Raw genomic sequence first — 21,646 nt, 5'->3', positions numbered from 1 at the left:
GAAAAACTATCTATTCTAGACTCATGTTCACGTGCATACTTTTGCTTGCTTGGAATCCCAACTGCCTCAAATGGGCTCACCTCAATAGATAAATGCTAGATTCTATCTATTTAATTTTTTTGAAAGCCTAGGTCTATATCAAAGAGACAATCCATTAATGATAGAAGACATTGTAGGTTCCAAAGCTGGAGTCCGTCATAGTAAGTTTAGCACATTAAGAGGATGTTGCAAAAAGATCTCAAATGGCATCCTAATGGCACATTCAAAGCTATCTTTTGAAGTTTTAAAGGCACAAATGAGAAAATCCAAACATTCTGGGAGAATATAATATAGTGCCGAGGGAATTCCTTTTCTCTTCATTTGCTTTCAGCTCTTTTTTTTTCAAGCTGTCTGCTCGTTCGATTTAGGATGGGTCTAAAGAGAAGATGCAAAACTACTCCATAGAGCCGGCGGCTGCGTCTTTCCGGGCGCCTCAAGTCCAGGAGTGGGTTGAAGTTCACCGGAGTTTGTCAACGGCGTCAGCTCTCTCGACTCTGCAAAGCACAGGTCACAGGGGTGTCCCTGCGCATCTTGATTACAGTACTAGCAGTTGAGCTTAACAATGGAGCCAATCAGGCTGAGAGGTGTTGCCTTTCTGACAGCGTGTGGCTCTCTGTAAATTTGGCTGCCCTTTCTCTGACGTGGGTTTTATATCAACAGCGCTCTCCAAAAAGAATGCTAAAACACATAAAATATTATTAGCTCTCCCAATGTGTCATCAAATCAGAGTGGCGCAGCGGAAGCGTGGTGGGCCCATAACCCACAGGTCCCAGGATCGAAACCTGGCTCTGATAATTCTGTATCAGTGATGGCTTCCTCTTTTGTACTCGTCTGGCTCTCACACGGCTTCCCCTTTTCTGCTCGTTCGGATTTTTGCGGGTTCCCATTTCTTCAATTCAAGCCCAACAAATATGTTCTTGAGCTAATTGACTCATTGAAGCTTATGTTGAATGAACGAATCGTGTAGTGGAAAAAACCAAGTTGAGGTCTCATGCCTAGTGGTATACCCTTCTTCATTGCCATTCTTGTGAAAATTGTTTCAAGCCATATCTTACATTGCATCATTAGTATAGCATTCAAAAATATGTTTGTATAATTTACATTTTCATTCTTCTTCTTTCATGGGTTCCTTAAGTATTGTACATTTCCTACACGACTTCAAGAAGAAGCGTGACAGGAAACTAAGCAACTGTACGTGTTTCCTTCACAACATCTTTCGTACAAATTAAAAGCCAATTATGATAAGTTTAAGAAAATTGTAAGCATTTAAATGACAACTATATTGGTATGTAGTTTTTTTGCTATGAAGAAATGAAGTCGTACTTCAAGTGCAACTTCATAATGGATGCGTAAGTCACGACTGATGTAAGTCACAACCAAGGTGATTTCAAGTGCAATTCCATAATGCATGCATAAGTCACAACCAATGTACTTTCTAGCTCTAGCAGAGGAAAGTTACAAGCAAAGTCCATTTGCTTTTCAAGGATATTTCACATTGTAGCATATATGTTGAAGTATAGGTCATTGGTTGGTCTATTGACTTCTACACTAGTTGTATATGTGTACATTGTATATAATTGGGTTAAAGTTATTCTTCGATCCTTATAGGAGTGTAGATTTAAAGTGAATATATCCTTATGGACTTAGGAAAACACTATCAGTATAACAAATGAACATGATGCACATAATAAAGAAGCGGTACATTAGTACACGACTTCAAGAAGAAGCGTGATAGGAAACTAAGCAACTGTACGTGTTTCCTTCACAACATCTTTCGTACAAATTAAAAGCCAAAATTAAAAGCCAATTATGATAAGTTTAAGAATATTGTAAGCATTTAAATGACAACTATATTGGTATGTAGTTTTTTTGCTATGAAGAAATGAAGTCGTACTTCAAGTGCAACTTCATAATGGATGCGTAAGTCACGACTGATGTAAGTCACAACCAAGGTGATTTCAAGTGCAATTCCATAATGCATGCATAAGTCACAACCAATGTACTTTCTAGCTCTAGCAAAGGAAAGTTACAAGCAAAGTCCATTTGCTTTTCAAGGATATTTCACATTGTAGCATATATGTTGAAGTATAGGTCATTGGTTGGTCTATTGACTTCTACACTAGTTGTATATGTGTACATTGTATATAATTGGGTTAAAGTTATTCTTTGATCCTTATAGGAGTGTAGATTTAAAGTGAATATATCCTTATGGACTTAGGAAAACACTATCAGTATAACAAATGAACATGATGCACATAATAAAGAAGCGGTACATTAGTACAACAATAAGCTTCCGTCTCTCTATTTTTTTTTAATAAAAAAGAAACATACTCGCTTATAATAAAAGTCTTCTCTCTAATTTTGAGCGCTACCACACTATTAAACATGGTATCAAAGTTCTTGGTTCCATCCAAGGTTAAATATATGTGAACAAGAATTTGTGAGGCCCTATGCTCCACCTAAGATTGAATGATAGTCTCTATTATAAAACGAGGGGAAGAGAAGTCTATCACCTATGGAAGTTTGAGGACGACAAGATCTTGGAAGGAAACAACATAGTTGATTTAGTTTTATTCATGTTGCAATGCTTATGATATAGACTGAAGATACAATGCATCGACCTACCTCATCTATGAGGTCACCACAAGTATCCCTAAATAAACTCCTTGGTTTCTCCATCAACCAATCTCTCACGCATCACACATCACACCTACCAGTTACATGGTGGTCTCATACCAACACATAATTCATGTTACAATGCCTATGATATAGGCTAAAGATACAATATATTGAGGCCACCAAAGGTATCCCTAAATCAACTCCCAATCTCACACCTCACATATCTAATCAATTAGACTTACCCATTGCATGGTGGTCATAAACAAGCACACAATCATACACACATGCAAACACATATACAAGACCTTGGTTTCAATAAACCTCACCTCAAGGGATATCCTCATACTATGTCAATTATAAATCTAACCTCATGGTTTCTCATACCAGTTTTTCTGTTCAAGGACAAATCCAAGGCTCCATAACTCCAATTATGGGTTCCAAAGTGTAGAGATAAACAAATTACATCCATTTTGAGATTCATCTTCGGTCAAGGTACCTACCCAAAACACAAAAAACAACACACAAGCTTTAAAAAGCCCAATCATAATCAATGTAGTGGGATTGTGCCTTCTCTTCAATAACATTAGCATTGTCTTGCCTTGAAAAAATAATAATTTCTAAGTGATTGTTTCTCCTTGGGGTTTTATGCAAAAACAATCCTATTCTAGATGATTACTCTTTTTGCAATATATGCAAGGTTTATATTTTGATCCTTTGAAATATCCCTAGTAGTTGTTGCATAGTCTCACTGAGTAGTACTAGCTGGCTCTTTCCTTTTGGCCTTCTTTTTTGTTTTTCCAATTGGGGTAGGTGCTCAATGGACTATGTCCACTCTCCCACTAACCTGGCATGCTTGAAAACCAAGTTCTTGATCTTGACATTTCTTCTCTTGTGAAGATGTTTGTGATCTCGTTGTCTGGGGGGCTGTGCCCCACAACGAGTCTCATGAGTTTAGACCTAAGTCAGGTGACTTGTGTATGAAGAGTGCAGTGCATCTATGGCCCTAGTAGGCAATGAGTCTTCTCATATCTATGTACCCATGGGAGAAAACCAAGGGGTATCTCCCTCGGATTTCATAATCCTTGGGGAATTGCATGAGGACATGCTCCACCTCATGTGTAGCACAAAGGGTTCAAAGCATTAGGTCTCTATGATGGCGTTTTGCTACAATCTCATGACTTTAATTGATCTAAAATCTATGGGATGAGGTCCTAACTTGGGCCATTGGGATCTATATTGCATGAGAGGGAGATGGATCTATAGGTATTATGGCACCTAAATGAAACCATCCTCGCTCAAGTGGAGGAAATACTTCTTGTTAAAGGCCATCTTGGCCCCATGTGGCCACGTGGGAGATGTCCTTATTCTATGCATGTATACCTGCCATAGGTTATCCTAGATGATCAGGCGTCTAGTAAGTATTGATAAGGCAATAAATTATCCACAGTTACGTCCTACAATAGAAACCATCTAAAGGCTTGTGTATACTAGCAATGCTCATATCCCTCCATAGAGCAAGTTGAATAGATGATTAGAGGCCATCCATGAGGCATATGGGTGGACATGTTTCACAAAAAGCTTTGCCAAAATGATGTTGTGTGAGTACATGTCTTTCCCCAAATCATATGAGATAGCATGATGCAAAATTGGTCCTCTCATCCTTTCTGAGGTCTACTACACAAAACACTCTTGCATATAAGGTTGTTCGTCGAACAAGAATCAAATAGAAGTGATTTTTTGCTCACATGCTAGAAGTGTGCCAAAAAATGTTGTCACTCTAGCCTTGGTAGTGATGCATGCTCTCTGGTCAATCATGCTTGCACAACTAGTTTCATGGTAAAGTTCGAATCTATGAAAGTGCACCCCAAGTATACATAGGATCTAACTATCCCAACCAGCTTGTTTGCAAGTCTAAGAGTCTCACGTTCGAGCTAAGCTTCATTATTTTTAAAGATCATAACTTGGTCTTTACTCAGGTTTATCTTTAAGTATTATCTCTTACAAGCAGCATGTAGTGTTGTCAAATGCATCTGTGGCCCCTCTATTGTGTCTAAGATCAACACCACATCATTTGCCTATAGTAGGATGGGTATGATAGATTAAGGCAGAGTTGATCCTCACCTTGTAAGGTATCCACCACAAAAGAGGACAACTCATCAATGTAAAGGCCAAGCGGGTAGGGGGGAGAGGGGCCCCTTCTTAAACCCAATGGTGTTGATCACCTCCTCTAATACCCCGTGTGGTGTGCAATCTACCTATAATTCTCCCATATGCAGCCATGATTATACATATAATATCATTAGCAATGCTCACAATCGTGCAATGAGGCAAGCCCATGGTACCAAGACGAAGGATTTTTGGAAGATCACAAAGCAATACTATACTCTATATTTTCAATGATGGCCTTTGTGATATTGTGTGGATCCCTTGCTAATGGTATGATGACATTTGTGGTCCAGGAGGTCGAAACGCCATTATAGAAGACTTCATTAAATAGTTTAGCTAAGAGTGGAGAAATTATACCCAATTTATGGGTTAGGACTTGTGCTTGGACACCTCTCAATCCTCTACTTTACCATTCTAAAGCATCTTGCTACTGTTATTTTTAAAATGTGCCATGATGACTCAGGGTGGAGGTTGTAGGACGAAGGATCTTCTCCAAGTTGCGTTTGGGTTAGCTAAGGACTTTAGAAAGTGTGATTGCATAAGGTTTCAAAAAAAAAGGGTCCTTGATATGACGTGGTGACCTTGTTTCCAAAGCATCATCCAAGATTCTTGGGACTTACAATTGTACAAGACACATAAGAGCTCTTGTTCACGGCATAGGTTGGACATTATCATTTCTTTCATCATACTAGCATCGATACTCCTTCCGAGTTCGTTCTTAGTCTAGGTCTCTTTGTTTAATCTCATAGCGCCAGCATGTTGCACTCATCCTCACACAAACTATTTTAAGGTATGGACTCTTTGGGTTATTGGACTGAGTTTGAACAAGTCTTCCTAAAAGAGTTTTTACCAGAAAATCAATTAGAAAGAGCGTGGGAGGCTTGGGACAATTGCACTATGGGTAAAAACACTCTAGTCCAATCCTTAAGCTAAAGGGAAATGATGAATTTGAAAAGATAAGGGGTTTTGTGAGAGGTCTCAAAGATACTTATAAGGTTGAGGTGAAAAGAAATTCTCCCAAAACCTTTGAGGAAGCCATTAAGTATGCCCAAATATACGATGATACAACATGGAAATTCAAAGTTGGAACTCCAAAGCAAACAGGTTTTGTTCCAAAGTTCAACAAATTTCCCAATTTAAAAAGGAAGGGGCACTTTAAGAAGGAGGTTCCTCAAACACCGCCTAAGAAACCTAAAACACAAAATTATCCTCTCTTGAAGAAAGAGGATTATGAAAGGGCCAAGCAAGAAAATCTTTGCTTCAAATGTTTGGGCAAAGACCATGCTACTTGGAACTACCCTAAAAATAAACAAGCGAGAGCTAAAGCCCCAAATAGACCTCCACAAAAACAATTCCCCAAGGTCCCACTACAAAAACTTAATTGGGACACCTCCATAGAGCCACAGCCTCCATGAGCCAAGGGTGAGGAGAAGCGGATCAGGATCCAAGTACCACTGTGAAAGAGAGCCATGCTCCATGAAGCCCACTATCCTGACTGGTTGAAACGGTACCTCCAACAAGATATCGTCTGTGGATCTGGACAGCCTGCCCCCCGAAGAAACATCAAATACTAAGGCATCCTCATGTGGATCAAGAAAAGCAATCACTTGTAAAGGAACTCCCAATCTGGAAAATGCCCCCATCCAGGTGGAGCAAGTAATAGGCATGTCATCTGTGTCCACCCAATCCAAGGGCAAGGCTGCATCAATCTGTCGGACTCTCCCTGCACTCCCTCTGATATTAAGAACCATCTGAGCCTGTTGGTCTGCAGGAAGCTTCTTGATGGCTTTCCTTTGCTCCCACTATAGATGCAGGGCCCCTCTCCCATCTTGGCCACTGCATGTAAGGAGAAGCTCCAAGTGGTCTACCAAGCTCATCCAAAATCCTATCATTCCACATGATAGGTTGCCTTTCAATCTCTTCACAGGTGGATGAGGGAATCCTGCGAAGAGTACTCCTGAAGCTGGCCCATGCTTTCAGGATAGCAACCATAAGAGGGGAAGAGGGAGACCTGAGGTGGGCTGTGGTGAAAACCCATCTAGTACTGTGTGTCCAATCCTCTCCTGAAGTGGGCGTGCGAGATTGTATGCATCTGATAAAAAAATCCTTCCAAGGCTCTTGTCCTGGCATAAGCCCTCTCACAACGAACTTGCAAAGTAAAGCTATTCAAACCCCCTTCTCTTGTAGGAAGAATCAAGTTCTCCCAAGCCACCCTGGCTGTAACATCAGTTGTGCCATCTAGACCACTCCATAAAAAGTTTCGTACAGGCCTCTTAAGCTGAGTGATACAATCCCTAGAGTGGCACCAACAAGAGCATACAAACCATGTTGTGGCTAGAAGAACCTGGTTAACCACCACCACCCTGGAGGCCAAGTCAAGTTTGGCTGAGCTCCAGAAAAGGAGCTTTCTTCTGATGCTTTCCAACACCGGAGCAAACTGTTGTGAGGGAGAGATGCCCACCCCAACTTGGCAGCCCAAATATCTGACAGAGAAGCCCCTTTGCACCCAAGTGAAGCCAATATCATTACCCCAATCTGGGGTGTCATCCTCGCAAATCCAAAAACCACTGGATTTATGCCAATTAATGTGTGCACCTGCAGCCGTGCAAAACAAATCCAAGGCTGTCCGGAAGGAAGTGAGTGTCCTGGGGGAGGCATCCAAAAAAACAACCGTGTCATCTACCAACTCACTATCCAGAAGCTCTTCTTCCCGACAGATAGGAAGCCTCAGCCCATAAATATCAGCTTGAGATCTAATGTAGATACTCATAGCTTCCACCATAAACAGAAAAAGAAACGGGGCAAGAGCACATCCCTGGCGGACGGATCTGGAAAATTGAAACCTGTCCCCTCTTACCCCCCAATGAGCAACTGGCTATGGGCTGATCTGTAGAGAGAGGATACTCCTCTAATCCATGCATCTGGAAAACCAAAGCGAGATAGAGTACCCTCTAAGAAATCCCAGTCTACTCTGTCATAAGCTTTCTCAAAGTCCAAGAGTAGAATGGCCAATCTCTGGTGGCTTTGCATGGCCCATTCTGAGGCCTCCCAAAATGAGAAAATATTATAAAAAATACTTTTGCCATGCACAAACCCTGTTTGCATGTCATGAATCAAATCTGGAAGAAAAACCTGTAGTAGCAGACTGATGGCTTTCGCCAAAATCTTGTAAAAAGTGCCCAAAAGAGTGATGGGTCTCCATTGAGACACAAGATTCCTATTACCGCCCTTTGGGATGAGATGAATGAGACCATCTGTGAGTGAGTCCGACATCTCACCAGAGTCCCACATGCCCTGCAGGGCTGATGTAATGTGATCACCAATCTGCTCCCAAAAAGTAATAAAAAAGGAGGGGGTAAGTCCATCTGAACCTGGGCACTTGCCCTTGTGAAGGGCAAGTAATGCAGTCTTGAATTTTGCATTGGTGAAAGGGGCATCCAAAGAAACATACATCTCATCCTTCACCAATACAGGGATACACTGCCAAATAACCTCTCTGGTATCATCAATGGCCTGTGTGCCTGGATCTGTAGTAAGAAGGGATGCAAAAAAATCTGAAGCTACATGCATGACAGCATCAATATCTGACTGTAACACCCCGTCTGAGTCAACAAGCTGCGAAACACTATCTCTACTATGTCTGGGCCCATGAGTAGAGAAAAAGTGTTTGTTGACCCTGCCACCCATCTGAATCCAAAAGGATTCCCGTGCATGAAAGGCATACTCTACTCTCTGATCCAACAATGTCTACAAATGAGCCCTTGCTGTAGCAAGGCGCTCCTGAATCCAAGCAAGTGTGGGCCTCTTCTACTCTTCCCTCTGAAGGGATGCTAACTGCTGGCGTATACCAATCTCACATCTGAGAATCTCACGTCTCCTAGAATCAGCAATAGAATGATAATAGTCACTAATTTCGGATAAGGTTGCAGCTACGTGAGATGGATGGACGACAACACCTTGTATGTGAGAAACCCAAATCTATAAAATATCTTCCGTGAGGCTCTCCTCTGCATAAAAAGCATCCGGAATCCTGACACTGGCAGAGCGTCCTCTCCGATGAGGCTCAAGAATCTGCAACACCACTGGAAAATGATCTGAGGTGGAAACCCGAGTAGAAATGCATACAGATCCTCCTCTGTCAAGTGCCCAATCATCTACATAAAATCTATCAATCCGTGCATGAATGGGCATGTGTATTCTCCTGTTCGACCAAGAATACAGGAGTGACTGTGGCATAATATGAAAGGCATCATCCAACCAAGTGTCTCTGCCACTGAACTAAAAGAGAAAGGCATCCCAGGCTGCCCTCTCCAAAGAATGAATTCCACCCTGTCTGCCTCCTTGTTTGTCTGAAGGCAACTCAACCATGTTGAAGTCGCCACCAATGATCCAAGAATCTGCAATGGGGGCCCAAGAGAGTAACTCCTTCCAAAAGGAGATCTGCTCCCCTCTGTTGTTGGGAGCATAAAGATTGAGAAGACCAATCTTACGCCCTCCAATCAAAATAACGATCCATTGAGCTCTAGAAGGGGAGATAATACCATGACCAGCAACCAAGGGGAGAATAGAAAGAGAGACCGAAATGCAAGTACCTCCCCTTGTGTCCATAGCAGGCGACCAGAAGGTATGTCTTGAAAGCAGTTTGCTAGACTTAGAGCAATCACTGGCATCCAGCTTGTGTTCCTACATAAGAAGGATATCAATAGCACCTCCAGTGATGCCTACGGCGACGGTGGATGAAGCTGGTTTTGGATCAGCTGCCTACGGCGACGGTGTGGAACTCCGCCTAGGCCCTGTATGTTCCAGCTGACTATCCTCATCGACAGGAGGATGCTGGATGGAAACGCTTACCCGACCTAGTAAAGAAGACCAGCTTCCCCATGGCCAAAACACTCCTGCTGAGGGCAGGAATCTCAACAGGTGAAAGGATCCCCACACCTGCTGAAAGGGAGGCCCTGTCAGAAGGAATCCCAATGACCGGGACCCCTAAGGTGGAGGGCACAAACTGCTCATCATCCATGAAAGTCGCCAAATCTACCAGTGCCAAAAAAGAATTCCTAATAAGCAAGTTTAACCGAGGAGTGCGAAGAAGACCTGCACTCGTGGAAGATGGAGGAGAAGGACCCGCCAGGCCTCTATCAGCAGAACTGGAGCTGGGGGTTGAGGAGGCTTGTGGATGGGGTGAAGAGCAATTAGGAGCCCTCATCTGCGCCTTCTATTGGGAGAGTATCCGACAACCCTTTCCATCGAATGAATTACTGAACCGGATATGGGAAATAGCAAAGCTTTGGGATTGGGAGGGCAAGGGGGGGATGCAATGGATAAGGGGAGGGGAGTGGTGAGGAAGGGAAGGAGTGGGGAGGGGGCCTCCCTAATGCATGCTCTGGCGGACGTGGCCTAATGCATGCTCTTGGAAGGGGAGAAGTGAGGAGAGGAGAGGAAGGATAGGGGAGTGGTTAACAAATAAATGCTATCGTGGCTGCGGCCACCAAGTCCGTGTGAAAAAAAAAAAGTGCAGGGGCTTGGTGGCGGCAGCCACCCAATTGGTGTTTTGGATTCGAAGGGAAGGGTGAAGGAAAGAGAGAGGGGAGGGAGAAGAGAGAGGGAGCGGGGAGGGGAAGAGAAGAGAGGGAGAGGGGAGAGGAAGAAGAGGGAGAGGGGAGGGAGAAAAGAGAGGGAGAGGGGAAGAAGAGAGAGAGGGAAGGGAGAAGATAGAGGGAGAGGGGAGTGGAAGGGAAGAGGGCGAGAAGAGAGAGGGAGAGGGGAAAGAAAGAAGAGGGAACAGAGGAAAGACAAGGGACGGGAGGGGAGAAGGGAGAGGGACATGAAGAAGAGGGGAGAGGAAGGGGAAATTGAAGGAAGGGGAATGTGAGAGGCTATATATAAGCCACAGACCCTAAAGTTTTGAATTTCCCTCTCTTTTTCCTCTCTCCCTCTCCCTCTCCCTCTCCCTCATTAGAATTTGAACGTCTCACTCTCTCTCCTCGCCACTCTCTCCCTTCTCTCTCCTAGAATTCAAACTTCCCGCTCCTTTCTCCTCTCCCCGTTTGAATTCAAAATTTCTAGGGTTTCATGCTTTATATATTGCCTCCCCCATCTCCCTCCCCTCTCACATTCCCCTTCCCTCTCCCTCCCTTCGCTTTCCCCTTCCTCTCCCTGCTCTCTCTCTCCTCCCCTTTTGTCCCCTCTTCTCCCTCTCTTCCATCTTCTTCCTCTCCCCTCTTCCTCTCTCATCTCCCTCTCGTCCCTTCCGCTTGACATCCCCTCTCTTTTCTCCCTCCCCTCTCCCTCTTCTTCCTCTCTCCTCTCCCTCTCTTCTCTTCCCCTCCCCGCTCCCTCTCTCTTCTCCCTCCCCTCTCTCTTCCCTTCACCCCTCCCCTGCAATTTTTTTTTTTTGGAGGGGCTTGGCGAGGTCTCCTGGTAACGCCGCCAGCATCCAGTCTCTAGCCTGTTATGTGGAAGGGTGTGACCCAAAGATGCGGGCGAAAAGTGATTTGGAGCCCTCTAATTCCACATCTTTCTTGAGCTGCTGCAACTCGTCTTCTGAAAAAATGACGGTTCTCGTGACCGGTGGAGGTGGACGGAGATTGGCTGAATGGGGATCCATTCGCCAATCGATGTGACAAGGCCGATTCCAACACTGAAAAAGTTCCGTCCGTGAAACTACTGCCAAGGACACCCTAAACGCGGGCGCAGGAAGGAGAAAGAGAGGGGAAGGGAAGGGAAAGAGAGGGGCAGGAAGAAGGAGAAAGAGAGGGGAGACAGAGGTAGGCTGAGGGGGAGGCATGGGGAGCTGAGATAGGGAGGAAGGGGGCAGGGAGGGAGAGGGAGGAGGTTTTTTTTTTTTCCCGGGGGGTTCACCTTGGGAGGGAGAGCAGCGGGGGGGGGGAGAGCATGGGGGAGGGAGGGGGGCAGGGGAGGAGAAGGGGGCAGGGGGGCTGGCAGGGGAGAGGGAGGGCAGAGGAGAAGGGGGCAACGGGGAGGCGGAAAGCAATGGGGGGGGAGAGGGAGGGCGAGGGAGGAGAAGGGGGCAGGGGGGCTGGCGGGGGATAGGGAGGGCGAAGAAGGGGGCAGTGGGGAGGGGGGCAGCGGGGGAGGGGAGAGGAGAAAGGGACAGTGGGGAGGGGGGCGGCGAGGGGGTTGGTGAGGGAGAGGGATGATGAGGGAGGGGACGGGGGAGGAGAAGGGGGGCAGGGGGGCTGACGGGTGGGGGAGAGGTTGGGCGGGGAGGGAGAGGTAGGGGGTAGCAGGGGGGGAGAGGGAGGGCAGGGAGGAGGAAGGGGAGAGGGAGGGTGAGGGAGGAGGGAGAGGGGGCTAGTGAGAGGGGAGGGAGAGAAGGAGCAGCGAGGGGGGGAGAGGGGGGGGCAGCGAGGGAGAGGGAGAGGGAGAGGGGGCTAGCTGAGAGAGGGAGAGGGAGAGAGGGCTGGCTGAGAGAGGGAGAGGGGAGGGCAATAGCTCACGGGGAGGAGCAGCAGCTCAGGTGATTCACCGTATTAGCTTTTTTAAAAATAAAGAGTGATATATTCCATCAAAACAAATCATACAACAGGTGGGCGAGCAAGTACTCTATCCCTAGCCTCAACAATTTCCAAGCTCATTTTCATGGCTACATTTTCAAATTTTAGGACTCCCAAGGCATTAGGATCTATCCCATGACTAACTATATTTCAAAGGGCTTGAGTCTCTAGCTCCAAACCTTTAATGCATGATTTCATTTTTCATGTGGGTTGGATTCCAATGCTGGTAGGAGTGGGATGCTAAAGCCTCTTCATTGCATGTATATTTCACTCTCCAAAAGAATTTCTTTCCATCAAAGGGTTGAGAAGGAGTCTCTACGGATGAGAAGAGACAAAATAATGGGAGTGGGCCTTGTAGAGGCTAGGGGTGAAGGGGGAATTCAACATAGAGGTAGGGGTGGGGGTAAGTAATTTCGAGCATGGCTAAGGGGGAGGAAGGGGGCAGGGGGGCGGGGGCTTGTCGATGGGTTGCTAGGCCTATAATAGATGGTCAAGCTATTCCAACAGTTCATAGTTGGAATATTGGCAAGGGTGACGAGTTGGGAACATAATGGAGACTATAGGCTATGCACAAACCATTGGAGACTACAAGGTATGCACAAGTATAACACAACACAACACACACACACACACACACACACACACACACACACACACAAAATGTGATGATGCTTAGATAAGGATAAACAATAGAGATGCACACAAAGAGATTAGATACAGACCAAACAGATGGTACACCCACAAAAGGGTGACATACTAAATGAAGAGATGGACAACATCAATAGATGGATGGCACACAGACGAAGAGAGATCTAACGTAAGGGAGATGGAAAAGGCAGACCAAGCGATAAACACAAAGCAAACAATGGACGAGACAAACAGATGGACAGAAGAACGCATGCCTATGGCAACATACGAATTAAAGACAGAGAACACGAATAGATAGACAATGATAAGAGAGAAAGAAAGAAAGAAAGATGTGAGAGAGAGAGAGAGAGAGAGAGAGAGAGAGAGAGATGTCTACAAAAGACTAAAGGCTCTATGAGACGAAAAAAAATAAACATGATGAAAGCTAAGGGGTGAGGCCACTACATGGGCACCCCATACCCATGGCTCATGTCTATGACCAAAAAAAAAAACACCAAAAAGTTTTCAAAATATCGAAGAATCTATGAGACTGGAAAAACCAAATACAATGAGATGAATGGATGGAGACACTAAGTGTGCATTACACTCAAGACATATACAAATACAAATACTAAATTTTAAACTCATGGGGAGAAAGATTGATCAGCGATCTGGTATCAGTGAGATGGTCCTCTATATGTTATTAGATGAACCAGTTCCACTGGCACTTGAGAACATAGATATTATAAGCAAACAAAGGCTCTGACAAGAATCTACATTACAGAGGGATAAACCCCTTCATAGAGCACTAATGTTGATTAACCGGCATAATCCATTGTGTAGGTTCTGTACGTTATCAAATGAGCCAGATCCACTGGCACCTAAGAATGGAGACAGTCTAAGCAGGCAAAGGCTCTGACTGGTGGAATTTACACTATAGAGGGATAGACACCGCGATAAAGCACTAATGTTAATCAACCTACACGAAATTCGATTGTGGTCTCCTAACAGAAATAGCCCTTCATTAGATAAGTGCCACCGTCACCTATATCAATTGTACACGCCTAGTTAAACAAACATGGAGGGAAGATCCTTGAGCCTCATCTATGCATCAACATGCTAGGGGGGCTGCCATGTCTCTTGCTTGGGTCTCAGCATTGATAAAAGTGTCACTCAAATGAGACTATGCATCAACATGCTAGGGGGGCTACCATGTCTCTTGCTTGGGTCTCAGCATTGATAAAAGTGTCACTCAAATGAGACCCTAAGAGAAAACTCTAGCAAAAAAAGTAGTGGAATCACACTAGAGACCTTGAATTTTTAACAATGCTGTCTCTAATATCATAGGTCTCATGTGCTTGACATCTCTTTATGATGATTGAATGCACTATGAATTGACTATATTGCTCAAGTAACCCAAGTATCATTTACATTTTGTCATGTTATTCTGCATTCTTATCTAATGCAAAAGAAACTTAATTGAAAAAGATACCCTATGAGATAGCAAATTTGAGACAATTACATTAAACGATATAATCCAGTACACTGCACATAGGTCAACAAGGTCCTTGCTTTGCCATGGCTCCTTAATCAACACTTTCTTCATTCTATAGCTACTGAGTGTTTAAGTTTTTCTCTTTGGAAGAACCAATCCTTAAAAACCTATAAGAGAGTGAAAACAACTTTACAAAGGTATCTTCCACACCTTTTATTACTCCTTAACACTAGTTTGGTACCTCAATAGGACATAAAAGTGTCCTTTTTAGGGTTCTAAATTTGTTTTGAATCTCTATCCAATGTAAGTACCCTTCAAGACATATATTTTTGACTTGTTCAAGAACATGGTAAAAATACATTCAGAGAGAAAAAGCTATGACAAAGCCTCCATTTTCTTCGCAAAACGTGTGTGGTTGCTGTTTTGACTCGTACAAGCTATTGGATGAATGAATTTCAAGCATATAGCTCTTTTAAAAAATCTACTTCTAGTGGATTTTTTTTTAATAACATAGTTTTAGTTTAGAAAATAAATTTGTGTGTAACTTTCCATACTAAAATATATATTATGGTCTTTAAATTTGAATAAATATGTGTTTGTCATCGTTTGCTACAACGTACTCAAAGTTATACACATATGAAACCTAGATCGTACACACACAAACAAAGTTTAAACCTTGAAATTTTGTTTTACATGATATCATAAAACATCAATTCATGAGTACTTAGTTCGGAGGGTAGTGATGGCCTCCTCTAGTGATGGTAGAGGAGATAGGGTTGCCGCCACCCCCAAATCTTCCCTACCTAAAGCTGCCAAAGATAGCGACTCTAGTAGCAGAGATCTAGGTTCCCTTGGGACAAGGCCCAATCATGAGACAAACACTATCAGGGAGCAGGATGTAGACATGTAGGAGCTATCACGAGACAAGACGGTGAATCTATCCAACTTATTGGGCTTCACCTTACACTTGGAAGAAAAGAACGTGCAAAGCCTATAGAAAGGCACAACTCACGATGGCCTCAGGAGATTGCTGGCGGAATTTAGGTCCTCACAAGACAGTTTTTCATTCTTCTAGTAGGATACGAATATATTACAAAACGCAAAAGCGGTGTCGTTTGTAGCCCAAGCACAGAAGCGTCTGACAGATGGAGCCCCCCCCCCCAACATGCAGTGCAGGAGAGCAAGAAAGGGAAAGTCATGTCGAAGATGCTGAGAGGAATCTATGTGGGTTTCGTCCAAGGAGGCAACCGAAGCTTGTTTAAAGCCCCAGCGACCCCGAAGTAGTCAGCATGGAAACAACACTCACCGAGAGCCAGAAAGATCTTCCACGATCCTGCCACCAACACCTCAGTAGAAGGAGTCGGAGATCCTGAAAAGGCTCGAACAGATAATAGCACTTTCAAAGGTAAACTCCCAATAGTAAAGGTACATAATGGTATTCTAAATGAAACCACTTAGTAGCTCTGTTCTTGCGCGGTGGTGGGATACATTCACAGCCCGCGACTACCAGCGATGTTCCTTGAAGGGTGGATTAGAAATTTTTGGTCGCGTAAAGGTCTGAATGTTGCTAGCATTCGTTTCCTCAGGAAAGGATATATTGTATTCCTATTTGAGAAGCTGGAAATGGCTTTAGAGGTAGTTCAGAAGGGTACATGGATGATTAGAAGCCAACCCTTGTCTGTTCAGATGTGGGATCCTTCTTTTAATCCCAATTTGCCACCACCCTCCAAAGCCCCAATCTGGGTAGAATTCCCTGATCTGCCTCTTTCCCTCTTCCCGCAATTAGAGGCCCTCTATGCTCCGCTAGGTCGGTTCCTTGGTCTGGAAACGTCAGACTAGTAATCTTCAAAAGATGGATCCATGCTAGAGGGCTCATCCCTGACTTTTTAGCTCTTCAGAAAGTCAAAATCGGGCCAATTGAACCAAATTAATGGCAAAAGATTGTGGAACTGTACTAAACACGAAGAGGGCAGAGGGGGAGCAGTTTTGGGCATTGCCAAGCACTTGTCTCAAGCCATAGGAGGGGTCTTATCCACCTTTAGTCGAAGTGGAATAGGGGTTGACTTCATGCACCCCAACCTAGTGTGCCAGATCTTCTCAATCTATGGCCCTAACTCTATTAGAGATAGAGCACTCTTGTGGGATGGCAAGATTCTACAAGACAACTGTAGAGGAGTGTGGGATAGAAGAGATGCATCATGGCACAAAGAGTGAGAGCACAAGTGAGGCTAAATCCATGTATTAGAATGAAGGAATGACCTCCATTTTAAAGAAAGAGAGGATGGTGTAGGCACCTCCCCTCTATGTGGCAATCAACCCCTACATCAGTGGGACTAGCCTAAATCAAAGGAACCTCCCATTTGGGGGCCTTTGGCTTACATCATCACTTAGGTCATACACTAGACACATCATAGCACTAGATGTGTCTCTACAACACACACACACACACACACACATGTGACTCCCCTAGATGCACACATGCACTATAGAGCAAGCCCTTGACCATAGTTATCCCAACATACCCCCCCTGAAGGGTTTGCCTCTTGCAATGTCAAGGATACATCTAGTCTCATAGTTTCTCATGCCATCTCATGGTGGTCACACATGGCCATCTCATGGTGGTCAAGGATAAATCTATGTCTAGGATCTCATGCTAGCAAAGGTGCCCAAGGGTCAAGGTTTACAAAACTGGGATAGATCAAACACATATCACATGGCCTACATCATATGGTGACCAAAGGTGATTTACAAAAGAAAAAACATATGACATTCCTTTTGGAGTACTACTCCAGGCAAAGAACCTCAAAATTTGACCAAGTGATGATAAACAAAAAATTCAAAGACAAGTTGCTCAAAAGGCAAAGTCCTTGTCTTCTACTACAAAGTCGGATGCTTCTTTTGTTGATCGAGTTCTCTCTTCAACCAGATTTGACATAGTCCTCTTTTTCTCATTGCAAAACTTTTCAAAGTGATTATTCTTTCCACAATATGAGCAAGGGTTGATTCTATAACAATCCTTCTCAAGGTGATTTTTTTTCCCATAGTGTTTACAAGCCTTGTACTTGCTCTTTGAAAACCTCATTGCAAGTGCCTTTGTATGCATTTTGCCCATTCTTGAAGTGTTCTTTCTTTCCTCTTCTTGTAAGGCACTAATGATGCCTTCTAATGAGGGTTGAGGAAGATTCTTCAAAGTAGTAACCACATGTTCAAAATCCTAAGGCATGCTTTTTAAAAGCACTACCATAGCATTATCCTCAGTGATAGGGGAATTAATTGAAGCTAGTTGTGTCATAATACTTCTCATAGTGTTGACATGGGTAGCAACATTATCTCCCTCCATTTTAAGTTCAAAGAACTTAATTTTCAGATTTAATTTGGAAGTATGAGAGCTAGCACCAAACAATATGTCTAACTTGTGCCATGCTTCAAAAGGGGATTCCAAATCTGAAATGTGGTGTACATAGTCATCACCCAAACCTAATGCAATGATGGCATAGGCTTTCTCAATTCTCTTTGCATCTGCAGGTGTAGAAGTAGAGTCAATGGCTTTTCCTTTACCTTTTGTTGTAGTTGATTCACCTTCTTGAGAGGTTTGAGTTCCTTCCTTGACTAAGTCCCGTAGATTTTCCTTCATAAGCATAAACTTTATCTTCATTTGCCAAGTATGGAATCCTTGGCCATTGAACTTGTCAATTTTATAAGTAGCCATGAGAGGGTCTTACCTTCGTCAGGCAGTGTCTACTCTCTTACAAAATGACTAATCTTGTGGACCCAAGAAATCTCCCTCATCATACAAATGTAGATTGGTAGAGATAAATTCAGAGAATCCTAATCGTTTAGCATACTCATATCCTATTGGCTTCTCCCAAAGTTTCTTGGCTGGGGTCTTCTTCACTTTGAATTTTGTCCTTCTTGTAGTCTTCTTCAAGTGATTAGCATTTGAAGATCCCTCAGAGCTTGGCATTTTGACAAAAGATCAGTCTTAACTGAATTTCGAACTGAAAATGCATTCTCTCAACTGTACTTTGGCATTACTTTAATCTTCAAGCATCACTCTAGCATTTACTCTAGCATCAAATGTCCAAAACTACATTGCAGTAGGGCACAATTCACACAACTGAAGAAGAGTTTAAGAGGGCTTTTTGTACAAAACTAAAGCTTGAATACCCAAGTACGTTCACCATAGAGCATTGCTGAAATAGTGCGCCTTTTTGTCTAGGAGAGTTGCGCCTTCTTTGACTGTCTTTTCTCAGATTTCTCCTTGCTCCAGCAAGCATTGGCCTTCAAAATTCATCAGCAGCAGGCTCTAGGCATCGACCAACTTGTGGTAGGTAGAAGGGCTCAGGCAATGGTTGAGTAGAAAGGTGAAATTGCACGTTTTGACGTTTCAGCTTGCTTGGATCAGCGCGGGTGGAATACACCATCTCTGGGAGAATGCTTTGGGCCAGGGGAGCGCCTTATAGTGTAGAAACTCCAATTGGAAGGGCTTGGCAAAAGTCACAAGGAATGGGGAGAACAGAGCAAAGCAAATTCTGAGAAGGAAGGAGGAAGAAAGCTCAAAAAGAGGTGTTGGAGAAGATGATGAGGTGGCACTACCAAAATGAGTTCTACAAAGCCTACTAGCTCTGATACCAAATGTAGAGGAGTGTGGGATAGAAGAGATGCATCATGGCACAAAGAGTGAGAGCACAAGTGAGGCTAAATCCATGTATTAGAATGAAGGAATGACCTCCATTTTATAGAAAGAAAGGATGGTGTAGGCACCTCCCCTATATATTAGTGGCAATCAGTCCCTACATCAGTGGGGCTGGGCTAAATCAAAGAAACCTCCCATGTGGGGGCCTTTGGCTTACATCATCACTTAGGTCACACACTAGACACATCATAGCACTAGATGTGCCTCTACAACACACACACACACACACACACGTGACTCCCCTAGATGCACACATGCACCATAGAGCAAGCCCTTGACCATAGTTATCCCAACAATAACACTATCCTCTTGGGGGACTTCAACATGATCGAAAGCAAAAGAGATAGATGGAACAGTTTAGGTAATTTACTAAGCAGGAGCGAGATGACAGCTTGGAACAACCTAAAGGACCAAGCCTTTTTTATTGACACCTCAGAAGATACTTCTTTCACCTAGTCAAACAGCCAGTTAGGACAGAACCACAGAAAAGCTCAAATGGACAGAGCATACTTCTCTAGAAAAATCTTGGATGATGCTCTATGCCATAAGGCCACCGCTCTTATGTCCCTCCCCTTCTCTGGTCACAAACCAGTTCTAATCTCACTAGAAAAGGGTGAAGGGAGGAGCTTTCGATCCTCATTCAAGGCAACCCCTTTTTTCTTCCAACTACCGTATGTGCAAATTAAAATTGTAAAAATTTGACAAAAGACCTTTAGTGGGACTACCAAGACATTAGATAAATGGGTGAGAGCAGAGCGCACATGTTGCTTCTTGAAGGCTATTAAGCGAATATCATACAAAGATAGACTTAGGAAGTGGCAAGTACTAGAAGATCAGATAAAGGGGCTTCAGGAGAACAATTTACCTCAGGGATAGACACAACTAAGGAACGCAAGAAGCTGAGGCAGAGATTGAAGCAAGGCAAGCCAAAATCTACACCAGATAGTGGTGGGCAGGTAAAAGCGACAGAGCAAACGATGAAATGTTCAAAAGTCTCCGAAAGAAGCATGCTAAAGAATCTTTAGATGCCTTGCAGAAAGGCGGGAGGATGGTGCAAGATCCAAACAAAATCATAGAATTAGTCTTGTCCCACTTCCAAAATATACTTGGAGAGGTTGAGGTATTATCAACCGAAAAATATAGAGCTAGAGAACGCTACCAAACGGGAAGGCTCCGAAGCGCAGACGGTCTTGCCCCTACATGCATATTCCGGATACTGTTGTTATCAGAGTTGTTACCTCGTCCCAAAGGAAGAGACGAACTGGCATACCTATCACCTGGCCCAACTTAGCACGACTTCTTTTAATAAATGAAATCTCTTACTTCTCACTATACTACTTACCCCTCATCTGGGACATAGAACTTTCCATGTAAAACGACTTTTTTTTTTTTTACATGATAACATTAACCCGCATTTTATCCGAATAATAATAATTAATTCATGAGTAATCATTTTTTTACCATTCAAATAGGTTTCAAAAGCTCATAGTCTAATGCAATGGAGCTTATGTGCCATTGAAACTCTCTATACCCCATCTAATGGCCTTATATAATCCATATTACTATGTATAGCCATGCACGACATGAAATTTTGCTTAAGGAATATATTACCTTTAACTTTACATTATATTACTCTCTAGGCGCACTAACGATAATTCATCATTTGCATCGACAAAAAAAAAGATGATAGAATCCTCACATTCATCCACTTTAAGGACTTGAAAAATGTAACATTATCTTTGATATACAAAGAATTTTCCATCCACATGTAGAAACCTCAAAATATATATACCTTTGTAAGACTAGAATAAGTCCAATCATACAAATTTAGAAATTTTGTTGTTCTAAAGATCAAAAATCTACAAAGAAAATAAAAGAGAAAATGAAAGAGAAGAAAAAAGACGTAAACAAAAACTTTTATGAAAAGCAAAAGGAAGACATACTTAGCAAGCAAAGCAACACTTATGTCGTCATGAGTGCCCAAGCATAAGCAGCTATACTGGGTTTCTAAAGACCAGTGGAGTCTCTTAGGCAAACCCAGTGCTTACTAAAATACGTCAAATAAACAAAAGAGAATGAAAACAAGAAATCAAGAAGAAACGAAGCAGGTGACTTAAGCAAAAATAAACAAGCAAGTCAAGAAACAAAAACTTCCAAAAAACTCTCTCTCTCTCTCTCTCTCTCTCTCTCTCTCTCTCTCTCTCTCATTTAAAACATAAAAAGTTAAATGGCACTTTACACTTATGTCTCGTTTCTGCAAAGAGGCAAAAATACATTTCTAACTTAGAAAGCACAAGTATACTCAAACAAACTCTCTTTTGAAACTAAAAGAAAAACGGGCTATTCAGCTCCCCACTTTTTGTTTTCAGCTTATGTTCAATCATTCTAAACAAACCTAAGGCCGAAACACCATAGATAAAAAGACTTCATACCTAAGAAATTGCGAACTTTTTTCATTATTTTCCTTGGATTATACCTCTTGTATAA

This window comes from Dipteris shenzhenensis, chromosome 33, assembly GCF_047967505.1.
Source record: "Dipteris shenzhenensis isolate YYH24624 ecotype China chromosome 33, Dip_SZ_1.0, whole genome shotgun sequence".
NCBI lineage: Eukaryota > Viridiplantae > Streptophyta > Polypodiopsida > Gleicheniales > Dipteridaceae > Dipteris > Dipteris shenzhenensis.
This window is presented reverse-complemented; position numbering follows the sequence as displayed.